The 16,904-nt window shown below is 42.8% G+C and overlaps 1 protein-coding gene across 10 annotated transcripts in view; it reads right to left on the bottom strand.

Moving 5' to 3' along the window:
• Positions 1-16,904, bottom strand: part of MAPK8 (mitogen-activated protein kinase 8) — a 332,992-nt gene that overhangs the window by 60,945 nt on the left and 255,143 nt on the right. For 6 of the 10 annotated variants that reach the window (XM_075423349.1, XM_075423358.1, XM_075423351.1 and 3 more), the window contains exon 1: positions 5,799-5,948. The exons of 3 other annotated variants lie outside the window; for them this stretch is intronic. The gene's annotated coding sequence lies outside the window, so the exon portion shown is untranslated. Of the gene's footprint in view, positions 1-5,798; positions 5,969-16,904 lie in introns of those variants that run through there. One more of the 10 variants, XM_075423355.1, reaches the window with a different exon arrangement.

Genomic DNA, 16,904 nt, shown 5'->3' with positions numbered 1-16,904 from the left:
TATTTGTTCAGGGGTGAGTTTAAAACACACCGCAGGTGCCCACTGCTCTAGACATCTGCCCATGCTGTCCCACACACCCAGCCACTCACAGCTATCCGGCCCCGGGGCAGGTCTCTGCACGATGTTCTTAACGACTTGCTTAACCCTAAACAAAACCTGCAACCCATTCAGGAGGCATAACAAAAGGAGAGTGCTGCCCTGAGCATCCCACGGGTACTCGAAATTCTCAAAAGCAGTTAGGACCAGCCTGGGGGGGGGGGGGGGGGCGAAAGAGTGGGGGAAGGTATCCCCTTCGGTTTTCCCCACAGACTGGGTTTGATTATTAACAAAATCTAAGACATAGGATCCGAGGTACGGAAATGACCGCAGTGCCGCATGCAAATACAAGACTAATTTCATGCACAGTGATGTTATCATATCATAAGTCGATATCGTACAGTACAGCAAAATCATCATCCTGATCTTCTTTCCCGAGGTAACAAACAGCACGGCGGCAAACACATACAGCAAGTAAGGATTTACGTAGCAGAGATATTTGATCAAAGTCAGAAACATTTTTGCCGGCGACTTTAACTAACACAGTAAATGCGTATAACAAAATTTAAGCAAATCTAAGAAAACAGTTTTAACACCCGCTGCTCAGCCCTGCCGTTATCCCTGCCCCACGCTTGGGCGCCAATTTAAATGTTTTGGTTTCGGCTGCCGCCGGCAACAAAAGCGCCACGCGGCCGCCCCTCCCCCCGCCGGCGTGCGGAGGAGAATGGAAAGAAAGAGGCAGAAACTGGTGGGTCGGGATAAGGGCAGTTTAACAGAACAGCAAACAGAGGGAAAACAGGAACAACAACGATACAAATAAGGAGAAAACACAACCACGAACCGTACCACGAACAGCCGCTCTCCCGAAACCGGACCGGCGCTGCGCCCGCCCAAGCCGCGAGTGCGTTCCCGCCGCGCCGCTCCCCCCCCACCGGAACCCAGCGTGACGTCACATGGTATGGAATACCGGGCTCTGTTTGGCCAGGTGGGGTCAGCCCCCACCCCCCGGCTGTGCCCCTTCCTGGAGTCCGGTGAAAATTAACCCTGTCCTGGCCAAACCCAGGACACCCAGGAAAGGGATATTGTAATTCTCCTAATCAATATTATTGCGCATATTGGGACTGTGTCACTATCGCTTCCGCTTGGACACCCCCAATCCCAGACAAATATTTAACAACAACATGGGGACCACTAGGTTGCAAACATCCACAACTTGATTGGTCTGGAGGATCTGTAGGGTACAGTAACTGTGACGCTATAATCCTCCAAGTAATTCATCCAGAAGACTCAAGATGGGTAACGGGAAGAACTTGGGGAATTAGGTATTGGGAAGCAGGACAAGATCGAGGTGGATTGATACATATAAGGAAGGAAGAAATAATAAAAAACCCTCCTCATGGGGTTGGCCCCAATCCAATTGTTAGTGGACCACAGATAACTGCTAGCCCCCTGGAGACCACCCAAAGTGATGTAATATCCTCCCTCGATGGGACGAGGGAACCCCCCTTATGGAAACTAATGCGAGCTACCTACGACACCTTGAACCAAACCAACCCAAAACTAACTGCACACTGTTGGTTGTGCTATGATGTGAAACCCCCTTTTTATGAGGCTATAGGGGTAAACACAACATATAGCCTAGACACCCGATCCGTACCACTTCAGTGTTCTTGGGGAGAGAAGAAAAAGAGGATAACCATGCAATATGTTTCTGGATCTGGGACCTGTATAGGCAATGTGTGGGGACAAAAACGGAAGCTCTGTAGTTCTGTCTCGTCCACAGTGGGAAAAACCAAAGAAAAATGGGTTATTCCCTCTAAAGGAGCTCAATGGATCTGTTCCAAAACAGGCCTTACTCCATGCATATCTCTGGCAGTGTTTAATCCCATGGTTAACCACCTTGCTATCCACCTTGATAGGACCAATCGCGATGATTGTAATAGCACTAATTTTTGGACCCTGTATACTGAATGGAATCGTGTCGTTCGTCAAGAGTCGGCTAGAGAAAGTTAACATTATGTTCGTAGAACACCGTCAGCTGCTTTAAAAACGTACCTACCCAGTGTTGTCCAAAAATTTACCTCAACTTTTACCTGTTTACTGTGCCTTATACTTTTTCAGGTTTATAGCATATCCTTTTTAAAACTATTGTAATATATAGAATAAATATAAAATAAGAATATCAATAGAATTTTTAAGACTTTTAAGATTATATTTTAAAATTATATTATATATATTTCAGATTATATTTTAGCTAATTTACAAATGCATTTGTTCAAGGCGCCTTATATTTGTTATCGTAAGATCTTAATATTTATATTTTTAAGTTATAGTTAAGATTAATTAAGGTTAAGTCTAACATAATATTAAGTTTAAGTCTTAAGTTAAATACTAAGTTAAGTTAAGTATGACAACTTTATATTTCATATTAGCCTATTTAGTTAAGCATAAGGAGGGGGGAAATGTGGGTAGTTAAGGCTTGGCGGTCTGAAGATGTCGCGCTGTACGGAAAGGTAGTGTGTGTCCCCCCTCTCCTAATAGCCAATAGCGTTTAACCCGTGAAGTAAGCAGACGGAAATGATGCTGTAAACCTAGGCTATATAACGCTGTGTTATTTATCAATAAACGCCATTTGCCGTCCACCACATTGGTGTCTGCGTGCTGATGACCCGAGCGGCCGAGGGGTGGGTCGCCGAGCCGTCCCTGAACCAGGTCGCCACGCCAACGAAGGCGACAGCCACACAGCAGCTGGCAAGAAGGAACAGCAGCTAAGAGAAACTGCTTAAGCGAGGTAGCCACTGAACACAAAACCATGGTGTGATGTTATAGAAATATAAACACCATTTCTCTGAAAACTCAAGGACTTTATCAACCAAGTATTTTTCACTGACACTACTGTCACTGCTAAAAAGAATGTATGCAAATAAAAGTGCCTATATTTGTATTTTCATACAAGTATACCTTGTAATGGAGCAATGAATGCTGCTTTAAATATAGCTCATCTTTTCATAAGCATAGCCAGAAAGGGTTTTTATCAAATTTAAAGGTCAGTTTCCACCTCCATTTAAACAAGTGGATTCTTGAAAGATTTGAAAAACAGCTGTTCAGATTCTTAAATCAAAGTAAAAATTGTTTTTCAGAATGCACGTCCAAACTGTGGTGAATTTCACAGCAGGCACACAACATAAGCAATCTCAACTGGATTTTTAAAGAGTTTTAAAAAGCCAAGAGATCTTTTTGTAACAGACAGAAGCCTGTTTCTACACGCTTTGATTTAAGGACTAAGGGTGTTTGTCATTTTTTTTTTCCAAGGAAACATTTACAGCAATAGACAACATTTAGCCTATATTAAAAAAACTAGGATCAAAACCAGATTAGTGTAATTTCCAAGGTGATATAGCAATGAACTTTATATATATTTAAAATATAAAGTAAAACTATATACATACAGAGCATTTTTTTCTGGTAGAGGTGGGAAATGAAGTTTAAGAAATAGCATGTCATACTTTTCAGCAGACTATCAAGAAGGACATTTGTATTTGTCGAGAATACTGGATCAACCCTCAGAAATGAGGTGCTGAGCATGTACTTTCCATGTACATTTTAAACACTAAGCATCCAAAAAATTTAGACAGTTGAGGAAGGATGAAAAAGAAACCAAACACACACACATATACAGTGAACAAATAACCAGGTAGCACTACAATCTCCAATACTATCCCACTAGCTCATGGTTTAAAAAAAAAATAAACAAAACATGAAATAAACACATCAATTTACTTCAGGTAACTAGCAGCAGGCAGAACATAAATTTAGTTGTTCAACTCTCCGAACACTTGTTTATTCCCCAATATTTGCATAACAGTGCACCAATATAACAAGTTAACCTCAAGCCTTTGCAAAGCAGGTTATGCCTGCACGTCTATAAAGCCAGCAAAGGCCTTGGTCCCTAAAGAGTGGGGTGAAAAGTTAAAACACAAAAACCACACACAAAAGGCAACTCTACTCCTGCCTAGAACAAGCAGTCCAAAACTGTAAGACTCAGAACCATATTAGACCATCTTACTCATGTTTCTGACCTAAAAGTCTCCATGAAGTATACAGTAGCCCAAAGGATTACTTTGAACACTTACACAAGCCAATGGTCCAAAAAGCTTGGGAATTTCTGCACTGGAAGACATCGCTAAAATCCCTTTTTCAGAGTGATGACAAAACAACTTTGTACACCCTCTGCAACTCTAGATTAATCTCGTCCAGCAGACATTTCCCTCTCCCTTATCCTATCGTACTTTTGCCCAGCTGGCCCTGAAAACCGTCAAGCCGTGACAGGCAGCCTGCAATTTGTCCGTGCCCTGCACTGCATCACATGTTCTGCAGAACTCCAGACCTTCATCCTGCTGTCAAACTAGTCTAGGTCACATGTCTTTGAATCAAGCGGGGAAAAAAGACAAGATGGCTTCCCCCACAGACTCAGATCAAAGCAGGGGACTATTTGAAATTCAACATATTATTCTTAACTACTATTAGAAAAATTAAGAGTTTCCCTTCATGACATACAAGGAACACTCACTGTGACAGCGTTCAGGTTTAACCCAGTTTCTCTTCATGTTACAGTTTAAACCATTTCCAAGTTACTTAATATACTGATATACCTGCAAATACATCAAGATGCATGTCATATACTATTCTGCCCAACAAGTCCACTTTTTGGCATCTCCAGAAGTGAGACCAGGTCTCGCATGACCTGTGAGACCATCACTGGTTGAATCTCCGCATCTGTACGTAAAATCCAGCTGCAAGGAGTAAGCTTGCTCAATTCCACAGGCACATGCCGTAGAGCAAGTAATACTTTCCTTCCCCGAACAAGCACAACACCCTTCGCGTTTATATTATCAGCTAGGCCAGAGCGCATAGCATTTTCCAACTGTTCGAAAGGCATCCGCAAGCCTGTTCTGTACAACACCAAAATTAAAAAAAAACCCACGTTATAGGCTCAAAATCTTTATTGTAGTTGGGGGCAGGGGCAACAAGCAACCAAGTGGTATTTGTATTTGCAGGTTATTCATGGTGCTCCGGTCAAGCTTCACTGATGGAACCGCTCCAGCAGAAAGCTATAAAGAAACAGGCTTTGGGAGTAAAACTGGATGCTGGTAACAACACAGAAACATCAAAGAGCAAAAGATATTCTGCAAAAATACAGCTCACTCCTTCCACAAGAAATGCAAGAATTAAAAGACAAAAGAATCAAAGACACTGCTGGACTCCCCCCAGTCCCTGTATGTGGAGAAGTTGCATTATCCCAGAGGAGCATTTTTTTGCTTGAAGAAGCATTTTTGAGAGCAAGGTCATGGAAGTTGCCCACAGAGGTGGTTCGCTCACTCGCAGGGCTGCGTTCCCACCTCCTCCACCGCAGGTCCGTCCCCTTCCGAAGGCCGAGCCGCCGGCCCGGCCCACCCGGGTGCCCCGCTCCCAGAAGCGGGAGGAGGAGCCCCGCGCCGCGCCGAGCCTCCTTCCCCTCCTGCCACAACAAAGGGGCCCCCGCCATTACCCACCGAGATACCTCCAGCCCCCCAGCCCCGGGCAGACACGGAAGGTCACCGCACCGGTGACCCCCAAGCCGCCGCCCGCCTTCCGGCAAGGGCACAGGCCGCCCCCAGCTCCCACCCCGCCCGCTGCCCCGCCGAAACGTAAACAAAGCAGCCGGGCCCGGGCTCGGGCCAGGCCCCCACGACGCGGCCGCTCGCCCGCGAACCGCGCCGCACCTCGCCCCGCTCCGGTTCGGCCCCGCTCCCCCGGCCGCCGACCGCCGCTCCGGGGGGGGCCACAGCCCCTCAGCGCCGCGCTCACCGCCTTCTGCCTCGGCCGCTGAGTAATGAGCCGGGGCCGGGCCACGCACACGCACCGCGCTCCACCCGCCCGCTGCGGCTGCCGCTGCCCGCCCCCTCCGCTCGCCCCGCCCCGGCCGCCGGGCTTCGCGCTGCCGCGGTCCGCCCCGTGCCCTCGGCCCCAGCGCCGCGGCCCTGCTTCGCCCGGGGCGTCCCTGCCGTCCCGGACCCGCGCCCTGCGGAGGCTGCGGGGCCCCGGCTGCCCGCGGGCCCGTCCATCTCCGCTTGGCACCAGCGTCGTTCGGGCTCCTCCGCACCCTTTCCCCTGGAGCAGTTCCTTTCCTGGATGACGCCCCTTAGCCAGGCCGCCCTTCCTGCCGGGGCCTTCGTAAGAAATTGGCGTTTTTCAGGTCTTTGCCTTCGTGCTCTCCGCCAGTGCTTTGGCACGCTGCCGTTGCGCGCTGGCATCAGTTTTTGTGCTGCTAGTGGACATCTCTCAGGGCCTTGGCAGCTCCAGGCTTCCTGTTCCATTCCTGGCATGGCAGCGCTTCGTCTCATTATCGGGTGTCTGGGGCGCTGTAATGTTTTCCTGTTCTGGATCTGACCTGGTGCTGTTTTTCCTCTGAATCTTCAGTGCCTCTGTGAGATTTTGAGTTGTTTGTTACCGTTGCCTTTGGCTCTTGGCACCTGACAAGAGTACTCTCTACTTAGTTTTTCAGTATTTTGTTTGGTGTATCATCATCTTTTTGTTCTTTTTTCTTTTTTTTCCCAGGAAGGTCCCTGCGAAAGGAGACCCCTCAGTGCCTTGAAGCCACGTCAATATGGTTGAAGCAAGCCTTTGTATGTTTTTACTACATAGTACAAAAAGGCCTTATGAGCTGTATTTAAAATTATATAAAATCTGCCAGTTAGGCACAGGGCGCTGTAAAAATGGGCATTTCACATTTAATTCATTGTCAAACATTTGAGTGGTCTATGCTACATTTTTGAAGACGCCAAAGATTATATTAAGATTGTGGCTGCTAGCAGCTTTTATCCATCTGTGATAAGCATGGATTTTTACATGGTAAAGGCCATGCTTCAGAATATTCCAGTTTTGCCAACTATCTTGATGTTGAAAGCTTTACATCCATAAAGCTGTCTGTATACTACTCATATGCTCATTTTAGGGAGATCTCTGTACTCTGTGCCCTTAAAATTCCCACTTAATTTAAGCAAGTCCATTTTCACTCTGTATGTTAGAAGTGGTTCTTTTACAGATCCCTGCATATAGCTGCATGATGCTTCCTTTATAAGAAAAAAAAAGTATTACTAAGAGTCCATCCCTAGTCTTCTTTAGATCCCACTAGGCTCTAAGTGTGTTTCTAAGAAACACCTCCCACCTCACCTCTGATCATTCCCATGGGACAGTCCCAGAACTGAATTAGCCAGTTTTTAGCTTTGAGGCTTCTTCTTGTTGCAGTAAGTTAGATCACAGCCAGACACTGCATTACCTTCCATGTTTGCACATGCCAAAGGCAAAGCTCAGCTGGCAGAAGGGGCAATATGAATCCCCAAAATACACTGCAGGCAACATTTAATCTTGGTAGGTCATATTCAGCTTCACCAGCAAATTAAACTAGCCCTGCTGATTTTGGCTGATGCTGGTCATGGGACCTTCTGATGTTTCTTTCTATTGGCAAATAGATCTCTGGTGTTAACCTCTGGTCTCCTCTGCACAGCAAGAAACAGGTGGGGTGACATCATGTTCAGCCAGTTCAGTTATTTTCAACAACATCTGTGACTGATGTTACTCCTAATCTTTTTGGGAGAGTTATTTTTCCTGATCATCCCATTTGAAGTAAGGCACATTGAGATTTGCAAGCGAAGGACAACAGTTCCTTTAAAGTATAAAATAGGGTTTTTCTTAGGATCCAGATTTGACACAGTTCTTTTTCAGGACAATAAAATTCTCATTAAGATTTTATAGTTTACAAAGTTGACAGAGATGCATTTCTAAGTGATTTTTAAAGCTAGTCCTCACAACCTTGTATGCCATCAGCATATATTACCATCTTGCATGTAAAGATGATAAGCAACAGAAATAATGATGCATAAATTACACAAAAAGAGCAGATTGGTGTTGTTGCAAAGCATGATGACAGAGTATTATTTATATTATATTATATTGTATTATATTGTATTATATTATATTATATTATATTATATTATATTATATTATATTATATTATATTATATTATATTATATTATATTATATTATATTATATTATATTATATTATATTATATTATATTATATTATATTATATTATATTATATTATATTATATTTTTAACAGGGGCTCCAAAATAGGTTAAGATTTTATGATGGAAAACTGTGAAAGGAAGATTAAGGATTTCATATCATGGATTTCCTACTTACCAGTATTATGATTTCAAAAGTAAAGATAATGTGATAGATAGGGGGTAAAGTTCCTGTACAATATGCAAAATTTACAAGACATTGAAATAATACCTCTCTAAGTAAGGACAAAAGTTTCTTTGATTGTGTGTATAATCAATTTTTCAAAACCAAATCTGTAACGTAAGAAAATAAAACTTTGAGAATGTTTGCAGTATTGTTTTCGAAATGTTGTATTTTAAATATTATATTTTCGAATGTTGTAGTATTGTTTTCCAAACTGCTTTGCAGAAGTATTTTCTTACAAGCATAATGGCTATACTCGTCTATTGCTTATGCCTGGGTGGAAACCACTACTGGGTTGTGGCACGGAAGCTGCTTTTTGCATAAAGGTGGAAATCCTTTTCTGGATTGTCCTGACTGATATCCAAAAAAATACAAAAGTAAAGTCCCGATATCCATGAAAATAAAGAGGTATTTTGCAACAGACTTCAGCACAACCAGTGTTTTTCTCTGGACCTCTTAACAGATTAGAAGGATACAGTAGAGAGCAAGTGTATGGATGCATTACAACAGAATGTATAAGCAAGCATACAGGAGCAGTCATATTTGTTCGTAAAGGATCAGTAGCAGAAGGAGAAAAAAAGTTTTGCAGAAAAATACAAAGAGAGATGACTAAACAAGGAACCATGGCTACCTGGCAGGGGCCAAGGTCTTTGCAGCAAGGTCTCTCGGACTGTGGCCCTGCTGAGGCCACAGGACCACATGACATGACAAAGGGTAGTGGTCAAAGGCTCAATGTCCAGATGGAGACCAGTGACGAGTGGAGTCCCTCAGGGGTCCGTACTGGGACCGGTGCTGTTCAATGTATTTATCAATGACATGTACAGCGACATCGAGTGTACCCTCAGCAAGTTTGCAGATGACACCAAGCTGAGTGGTACAGTCGAGACACCAGAAGGATGGGATGCCATCCAGAGAGACCTGGACAAGCTGGAGAGGTGGGCCTGTGTGAACCTTATGAGGTTCAACACGGCCAAGTGCAAGGTCCTACACCTGGGTCGGGGTAATCCCCGCTATCAATACAGGCTGGGGGATGAAAGGATCGAGAGCAGCCCTGCTGAGAGGGACTTGGGGGTACTGATAGACGAAAAGCTGGACATGAGCCGGCAATGTGTGCTGGCAGCCCAGAGGGCCAACCATGTCCTGGGCTGCATCAGGAGAAGCGTGGCCAGCAGGTCGAGAGAGGTGATTCTGCCCCTCTACTCTGCTCTGATGAGACCTCACCTGGAGTACTGTGTTCAACTCTGGAACCCTCAGCACAAGAAGGACATGGAACTGTTGGAGCGGGTCCAAAGGAGGGCTACAAAAATGATCCAAGGGCTGGAGCACCTCTCCTATGAGGACAGGCTGAGAGAGTTGGGCTTGTTCAGCCTGGAGAAGAGAAGGCTGCGGGGAGACCTGACTGCAGCATTTCAGTACTTAAAGGGAGCCTATAGGAAAGATGGGGACAATCTTTTTAGTAGAGACAGCAGTGACAGGACGAGGGGTAATGGTTTTAAACTAAAACAGGGTAGGTTTAGGCTGGATATAAGGAAGAAATTCTTTACAATGAGGGTTGTGAAACACTGGAACGGGTTGCCCAGAGAGGTAGTGGAGGCCCCATCCCTGGAAACATTCAAGACCAGGTTGGACAGGGCTCTGAGCAACCTGATCTTGTTAGCGGTGTCCCTGCTCGCTGCGGGGGGGGTTGGACTAGATGACGTCTAGGGGTCCCTTCCAACCCAAAACTTTCTATGATTCTATGATTCTATGATTCTGTGACAGGATTTTCGGCAACAGGTTTGACAATAAAGGCGAATTGTCGCCCATGCAGTCTCAAAACTGATAATGGTCTGTTTGGCAAAATAGTGGGAATCACCAAACTCAGAACTTGAATTTTCCTTTCCAAAATAAACATAAACAAGGAGGATCTGACATACAGTTTTATTTAATACTAGAAACTCCAAAATTAAGTTAATGAACAATCTGGAACATTAAAATCATTCTCTGCTTGCATGTAATAGTTAATCATTCTCTTACCTCCTCAATTTCAGTGTCCATGTAGCATTAGTCTTTAAAATAAGCAGTTGTTGAGTGTTTAATAAAAATTTTGATTTAAAAAGTGCCAGTAAAATCTGAAATGTGTCAGATACTGCAAGGTTTCTCACTCCCATACATTAGTATATAAGTATGTTTATGAACATCATATTGAAATGTCTGGATTCAGAAGTCAAGAAATTATATTTAAAATGTAGTTTTGTCATTTTTTAATATTTTCATTAAGTGCTTATCAATTACCACAATTTTGGTAGTAAACATGGTTTTAACATTCTTATGTTTATAAACTGCGAAGCAAACAATTCAGGCTGAAATCTTTGGATTCAAGGCAGCAGATCTGAGTATGTGACCCAAATTTTGAAGTACAAAAATCAAAATGTAAAAAAATTAGAAACTATAACATAAAATAACAGGCCCAAAGATATATGAAGGAATAGTCATTTTTGCCCACAAAGTATCCATAGTAAACAATAATGACTTATTTTTGCACCAAAATGGATTAGCATAATATACATAGTAACTCAATACGCTTCAGCTGAGTGGGACTGTAGTGAACAAACACAAGGTGGTAACTGCTTAAAACACAATAGCTGTTTTTCAGGTAAATATCTGATTATGCCTACAGTCATTTTTAGACAAGCTGAAAATAGAAACAAGATATTCTAGGCGTGTGTTGTAACTACAGGATATCAACATTTAGACCAAGAACTATGTGTACTGTACATTAAATCTTTTCAGTTATGTATTTAAAAATATTTCTTTGCAAGAATGAACCATATAACCTTTCTTAAGCTATCTTCAATAGATTGCATTGCCAAAAATTGAATTTCATGGGACTTCTCAGGCTGAGCCACCTGTGCAAACATGCAGCCACTGTAATTCTATCACTTATTTACTTCAGATGTTTATATATTGATGGCGGTCCAAATGACTGGTCTCAGATTTCAAAACAGAGAAAGAAAGAAAAGGAAAAAAAATTAAAGAATACTTTTATTCCTTTAGATGGTCCTTGTCTGCTCCTGCAGTGATCTGATTGAGGCGAGGAGTCCCTCTGGGGAATCCCGGGGGTACCCTAGGGAGTCCTGTTCTCAGCGGGTCCTGCAGCCGAGCAGAGTGGGTCCCATCTGGGTCACCAGAAATGATGCCGTGAAAAGCCGGAATTGAAGACTCAGTAGTTGGAAGACTATTAAGCAGGTATTCTTTATGACGGCACCGGGCACACGGGGGATCTCTCCTCCAAACGTGCGCACCAAACACTCTGTCATTTCAGGATAAATACAATCACAATATACATATTCATTATATTTCCAAGAAATGCTTAGCGTATTCATGACTTTTCCAAGAACTAATTAGCATATGTTAATGTCTTTCACACATGTCTGTTAGTGTCCTCAGGTGGTCTTTGGGTGTCTGAAGATGAAGGCTTATACTCCTCATCACAGTGTTCACTGGTTGACCTTTGTTTCTGCGTAGACTCAGTTCTAAGATTATGTATACCGAGTCCTTCCAGGTTGTTTTGCTCTGGTCTTGTTGCCCTCTTGGTGCCTCTTTATCTCTGTAGCTTGGTGCATCTGCCCTCCCAAGGCTGAGCTGTCCAAATAACATTATTTAGGAGTCTCTCTATCTTAGCGCTTTCCTATCCCCCCCCCCAACAGCAAGTCAAGTTTGTCTAAGTAACATTATTTAGGAGCCTCTTTATCTTAGAGCTTTCCTGTCTTCTCAAAACAGCAAGGATCTACTTTAGTTTAATTGCAATCACTCTAGTAAGTGGAAATTTTACATTTATGGGTATCAATATCATCATCACATGGGCACCTAGGTACCTTGCAACAGTGAAAGCCGCCTTCTGGAAATTAACCAAATTAACAAACCCTGTCCTCACCTCGCTAACTGTTTCATCAAGAAGAGATCAATGGGAATTGTGGGTACTCAGGGGCCTGGTTTCTCCATGCTAAGGCTTGGTAAGTTGCAGCCAGGATCAATATCCGTGTCCTCTTATGAATACATGTTGGTAAATATTTTGCTAAGGGAGATATATGTGGAAAGAAAACTTTCCACATTGAAGGCTTTGAAACATTTTAGAGAATTCCAGAAGTAATACAAATGTTTATGTGAAATAAACAAAGCAGTTTGGTAATAATATCTTTTCTTAAACATTTTTTTACCATTGGTTGTGGCACAGAAGCTGCTTTTTGCATAAGAAAGTGAAATTGAAATTTGCTAGAAAGTAATTACAATGAAAACCCAAATTAATTGACATATTGCAACCTAAAAAAGTGTACAAAGGAAAATGAACCAAGAAGCACAAGTTCTAGTTGTTGAGAAACACAGATGATGTTAAAATGTTTCATTTAAATAATGTAATAGATGAAAGAGAACCTAATAAAAGAAACATTGTGACAGCTAGATTTTTTTATTTAATTATGTCTCGAAAAGCAGTATGAAATCATCTTCAAGTAACTAGCTAGAGGGACCTGTATTCCCTCTTTGAAAGGAACTAGAAATAGTCAGTAGTTGCTAAATGTTGTTTTACACATGAATTCTGACTGTTAGCAAATAATCATGAACTGGGGTAATTTTTTTTTTTTTTTTTAGTAGTAACCAAAATGAATTGAGCACTTGCTGGCTTGTGCAATTGTAACAGAAGGCAAGCAGCCACCGTGGGGCACCATGTGACAGGTTATAAATGCAAACATGGAGGTAGGGGCATGTTCATGGCTATGGGATACTGAAGCTCAATGAAAAAGACATTTCTGCACGTCTAGTCAAGAAACTGCATTCTCTGAAATGTCCTTAATACTAGTAACCCCTTCTTTGCTGATCTTGCAAAGTTCTTTCTGAGTTGCCATAATTCCATGTACAGCCAATTTATATTAATAGGTATACAAAGTAAATAGGCAGCAGCGTATGTACAGTCATTAGACATACTCAGCCAACTGGAAGGTGTTTGTGGAGAGAAGTGTAGTTTAACTACTAGATAACAGTGTTTATGGTATCACATGCTTCATATTTCCATACACTGATATTAACACAGCATAGGGTATTCTTTATTTATGCTACTACTCAATTGAAATTTTGCATGGGCAAATTTAGGAAAGTTCTTGGGGTCTGACATTGTCTGAAGACAAGATTAGGCAGTGGGTTCACTGGGCTGAATCGTGGCAATATATTCTACCTAACTCTCAACTAAGTTGCAGTTTCTTTACTGGGGTAAGATTGTAAATGTGTGCAGCTTTTCAACCGTGGGATTTAGTTCAGCAATCTGCCAAACATACTTCTAATTTATGTCTCTACCCTACTCCTGTCTTTCTAAATTACATACTGACATGCCTGATCTCCCTTCCTGCATCCTTATCATTAAAGACTTTGTATTTGGCTTTCTAAGAATAACTCCAGAGCAAAAGGCATTTCCAGGATTCAGAACAAGGCCATAAGAACATTTATATCAGGTATTTCTCTATTGTCATTATAAGGTGATCATAGTTGGAAAAGCCCCTGTACCATCCTCTGTTCATGGTTTCTTCTACATGGGATCATTCAAAGTGGACCAAAATCTAGCGACCTTACGCAAACACCACTACTCTGAAGACTCTGACACTGAACTCAGGGGATACTGAAGGAAACTTTCAGTTATGTTCTCTCCAGCCAGCATTCAATGTTCTTCAGCTCTGAATTTGCTCAATCTATCTTTCTGGTTAAAAAAAACACTTATAAGGAGTGCACTAGTTCTTGTCCGAATTTTTTAGTTTCAACTTGTAAACGCTAAGACCTCTCCTATGTTGGATAATGTGTCATACATGACAAGAAAGGACTGCATTTCAGATTAAATTGGTCGACCCCAATTATCTGACATCCTGTGTAAATGCTGGTTGAATCTAGCATTTCATATAATGATCCCATATGCAAAACCTAATACCTTCTAAATGTAGTATTGAAAAACAAATAAATGTGGGAACTGTCAGCTAAATGGCAGGTAGAGGAATATCGACAACTTAGCTTTAGCTCTTTTGATTTGGTATTTTGTTATGCACTGACCAGAGCATTTTGAAGATAATTTATAGTGTGTACTGTGCTTACAGTGCACAATACCATGACTTAGCACTAAGAAAACTACACCAAACAGAAGAAGGAGAATAACTGCAATAGCAAATGATTCCACTTCGGTGAAACTGTACCTCTTTGTGCTAGTTTGTTGCCTGCGCACATATCTGCATTGTGGAATACTACCCTATGACCAATTATGTACCCTCATTTTAGGATTTTAAAATGAAAATATTTTAATCACTTCAGCTATTGTGGAAAAATTATTTTCACTCTATAAGTAAAGTGATAATCTGATATACACAAGTGTGGGCTGGATGAGTGGTCGGTGAAGTGGATAGAGAACTGGCTGAATGGCAGAACTCAGAGGGTTGTCATCAGCGGCGCTGAGTCTAGTTGGAGACTGGTGACAAGTGGTGTCCCTCAGGGGTCAGTACTGGGCCCAGTCTTGTTTAACTTCTTCATCAACGACCTGGATGAAGAGTTAGAATGTACCCTCAGCAAGTTTGCTGACGACACCAAACTGGGAGGTGTGGTAGATACACCAGAAGGCTGTGCTGCCATTCAGCGTGACCTGGATAGGCTGGAAAGCTGGGCAGAGAGGAACCTGATGAGGTTCAACAAGGGCAAGTGCAGGGTCCTGCACCTGGGGAGGAACAACCTCATGCACCAGTACAGGCTTGGGGTGGACCTGCTGGAGAGCAGCTCTGCGGAGAGGGACCTGGGTGTCCTGGTGGACGACAGGTTAACCATGAGCCAGCAGTGTGCCCTGGCTGCCAAGAAAGCCAATGGGATCCTGGGGTGCATCAAGAAGAGTGTGGCTAGCAGGAGGAGGGAGGTTCTCCTTCCCCTCTACACTGCCCTGGTGAGGCCTCATCTGGAGTACTGTGTCCAGTTCTGGGCTCCCCAGTTCAAGAAAGATGAAGAGCTACTGGAGAGAGTCCAGCGGAGGGCTACGAGGATGGTGAGGGGACTGGAGCATCTCCCCTACGAGGAGAGGTTGAGGGAACTGGGCTTGTTCAGCCTGAAGAAGAGAAGGCTGCGAGGGGACCTTATAAATGCCTACAAATATCTGAAGGGTGGGTGTCAGGAGGATGGGGCCAAGCTCTTTTCAGTGGTGCCCAGTGACAGGACAAGGGGCAATGGGCACAAACTGAGGCACAGGAAGTTCCGTCTGAACATGAGGAAGAACTTCTTCCCTCTGAGGGTGACGGAGCACTGGAACAGGCTGCCCAGGGAGGATGTGGAGTCTCCTTCTCTGGAGATATTCAAGACCCGCCTGGACAAGATCCTGTGCAGCCTACTGTAGGTGACCCTGCTTCGGCAGGGGGGTTGGACTAGATGACCCACAGAGGTCCCTTCCAACCCCTACTATTCTGTGATTCTGTGATTCTGTGATTCTGTATCTGAATGTATGCAGTTCCATTGTGGTGGCCAAGAGCAAGCCAAATATAAAATCTCTTTTCCAAGAGAGAAACAAGATTGTTTTCCTTATAACCAGCATCCAAGTCGTTACTGGGTAAAATGGGTATTTTTAATAAAACTATACATAGAATGTACACATGGAATTCCATCATCATATTTCAGAAACCTTTACAGAAGTTTCACTCTCTCTTTCCTCAGATTAGTGGCCTGACCTTACAGTTCTTATTTAAAGAGTAACTCCATTACAGTCTGAGAGCATTTGGCGTTAAACAGTGTCGGTTTGCACTTTACATCATTAATTACTTGCTTCACACCCTCTTTTCTTGTATCCTAGAAAGATGCATTGGAGGATGTATCATAGGAATACTGCCTCTCATTGAATTATTTATGGGATCAGCAGAGCTACAATCAGGTAGCACAAACATGAGCTGCTTGTCCAACCATGTTTTATTGACTCACATCACATCTCAAAAGCAGTGTAAGAAGCAAAAGCACATTAAACAGATCGTATTAATAGTGTTATTTTAATTGTGTCTCACCCATTCATAGGGCTTTCTAAAGACTTAGAAACTCCCAAGGATTCGATCCACACTTTGTTCTTAAGAAAAGCCGGTTATTGTCATCAGTGGCAGGTAAGAGTTATGCTGCCTTCCTGCCCCCTTCAAACCCCAAAGCACCGCCACTTTCAGTTTAGTGGGTTATTTTTAATAAACTTTGGAATTATTTCTTAAAGGGAAACAGGCTGTTCAGACATATTTGTTCAGCTATTAATCTGAAATTAACTTCCTTACATAGATCTTTTTCTTTGCATCTTGCTTACATATTGACCTCTTCTCTTTTTCTTCAAAACTGACCTCAGGGCTACACAGATCAGACCTGATTCCCACGAAGATACTGCTGTGAAATACCCCTGACAGCAAAGACCAGAACAAGAGTATAGACTCAGTTTCCTATATTACTTTGCTAAGCTAAATATAGATGACTGGACCAATTCCAATCTGCTTAGAAACGATCAGTGAAATAAAATTTTAATTTGTATGTTTACCGGGCATAGGGATGATGCATGGAAGCTCACTAT

This window comes from Opisthocomus hoazin, chromosome 6 (assembly GCF_030867145.1).
Source record: "Opisthocomus hoazin isolate bOpiHoa1 chromosome 6, bOpiHoa1.hap1, whole genome shotgun sequence".
NCBI lineage: Eukaryota > Metazoa > Chordata > Aves > Opisthocomiformes > Opisthocomidae > Opisthocomus > Opisthocomus hoazin.
Note: the sequence above shows the minus strand (reverse complement) of the source record. Positions and strands in the feature narration are given on the sequence as shown.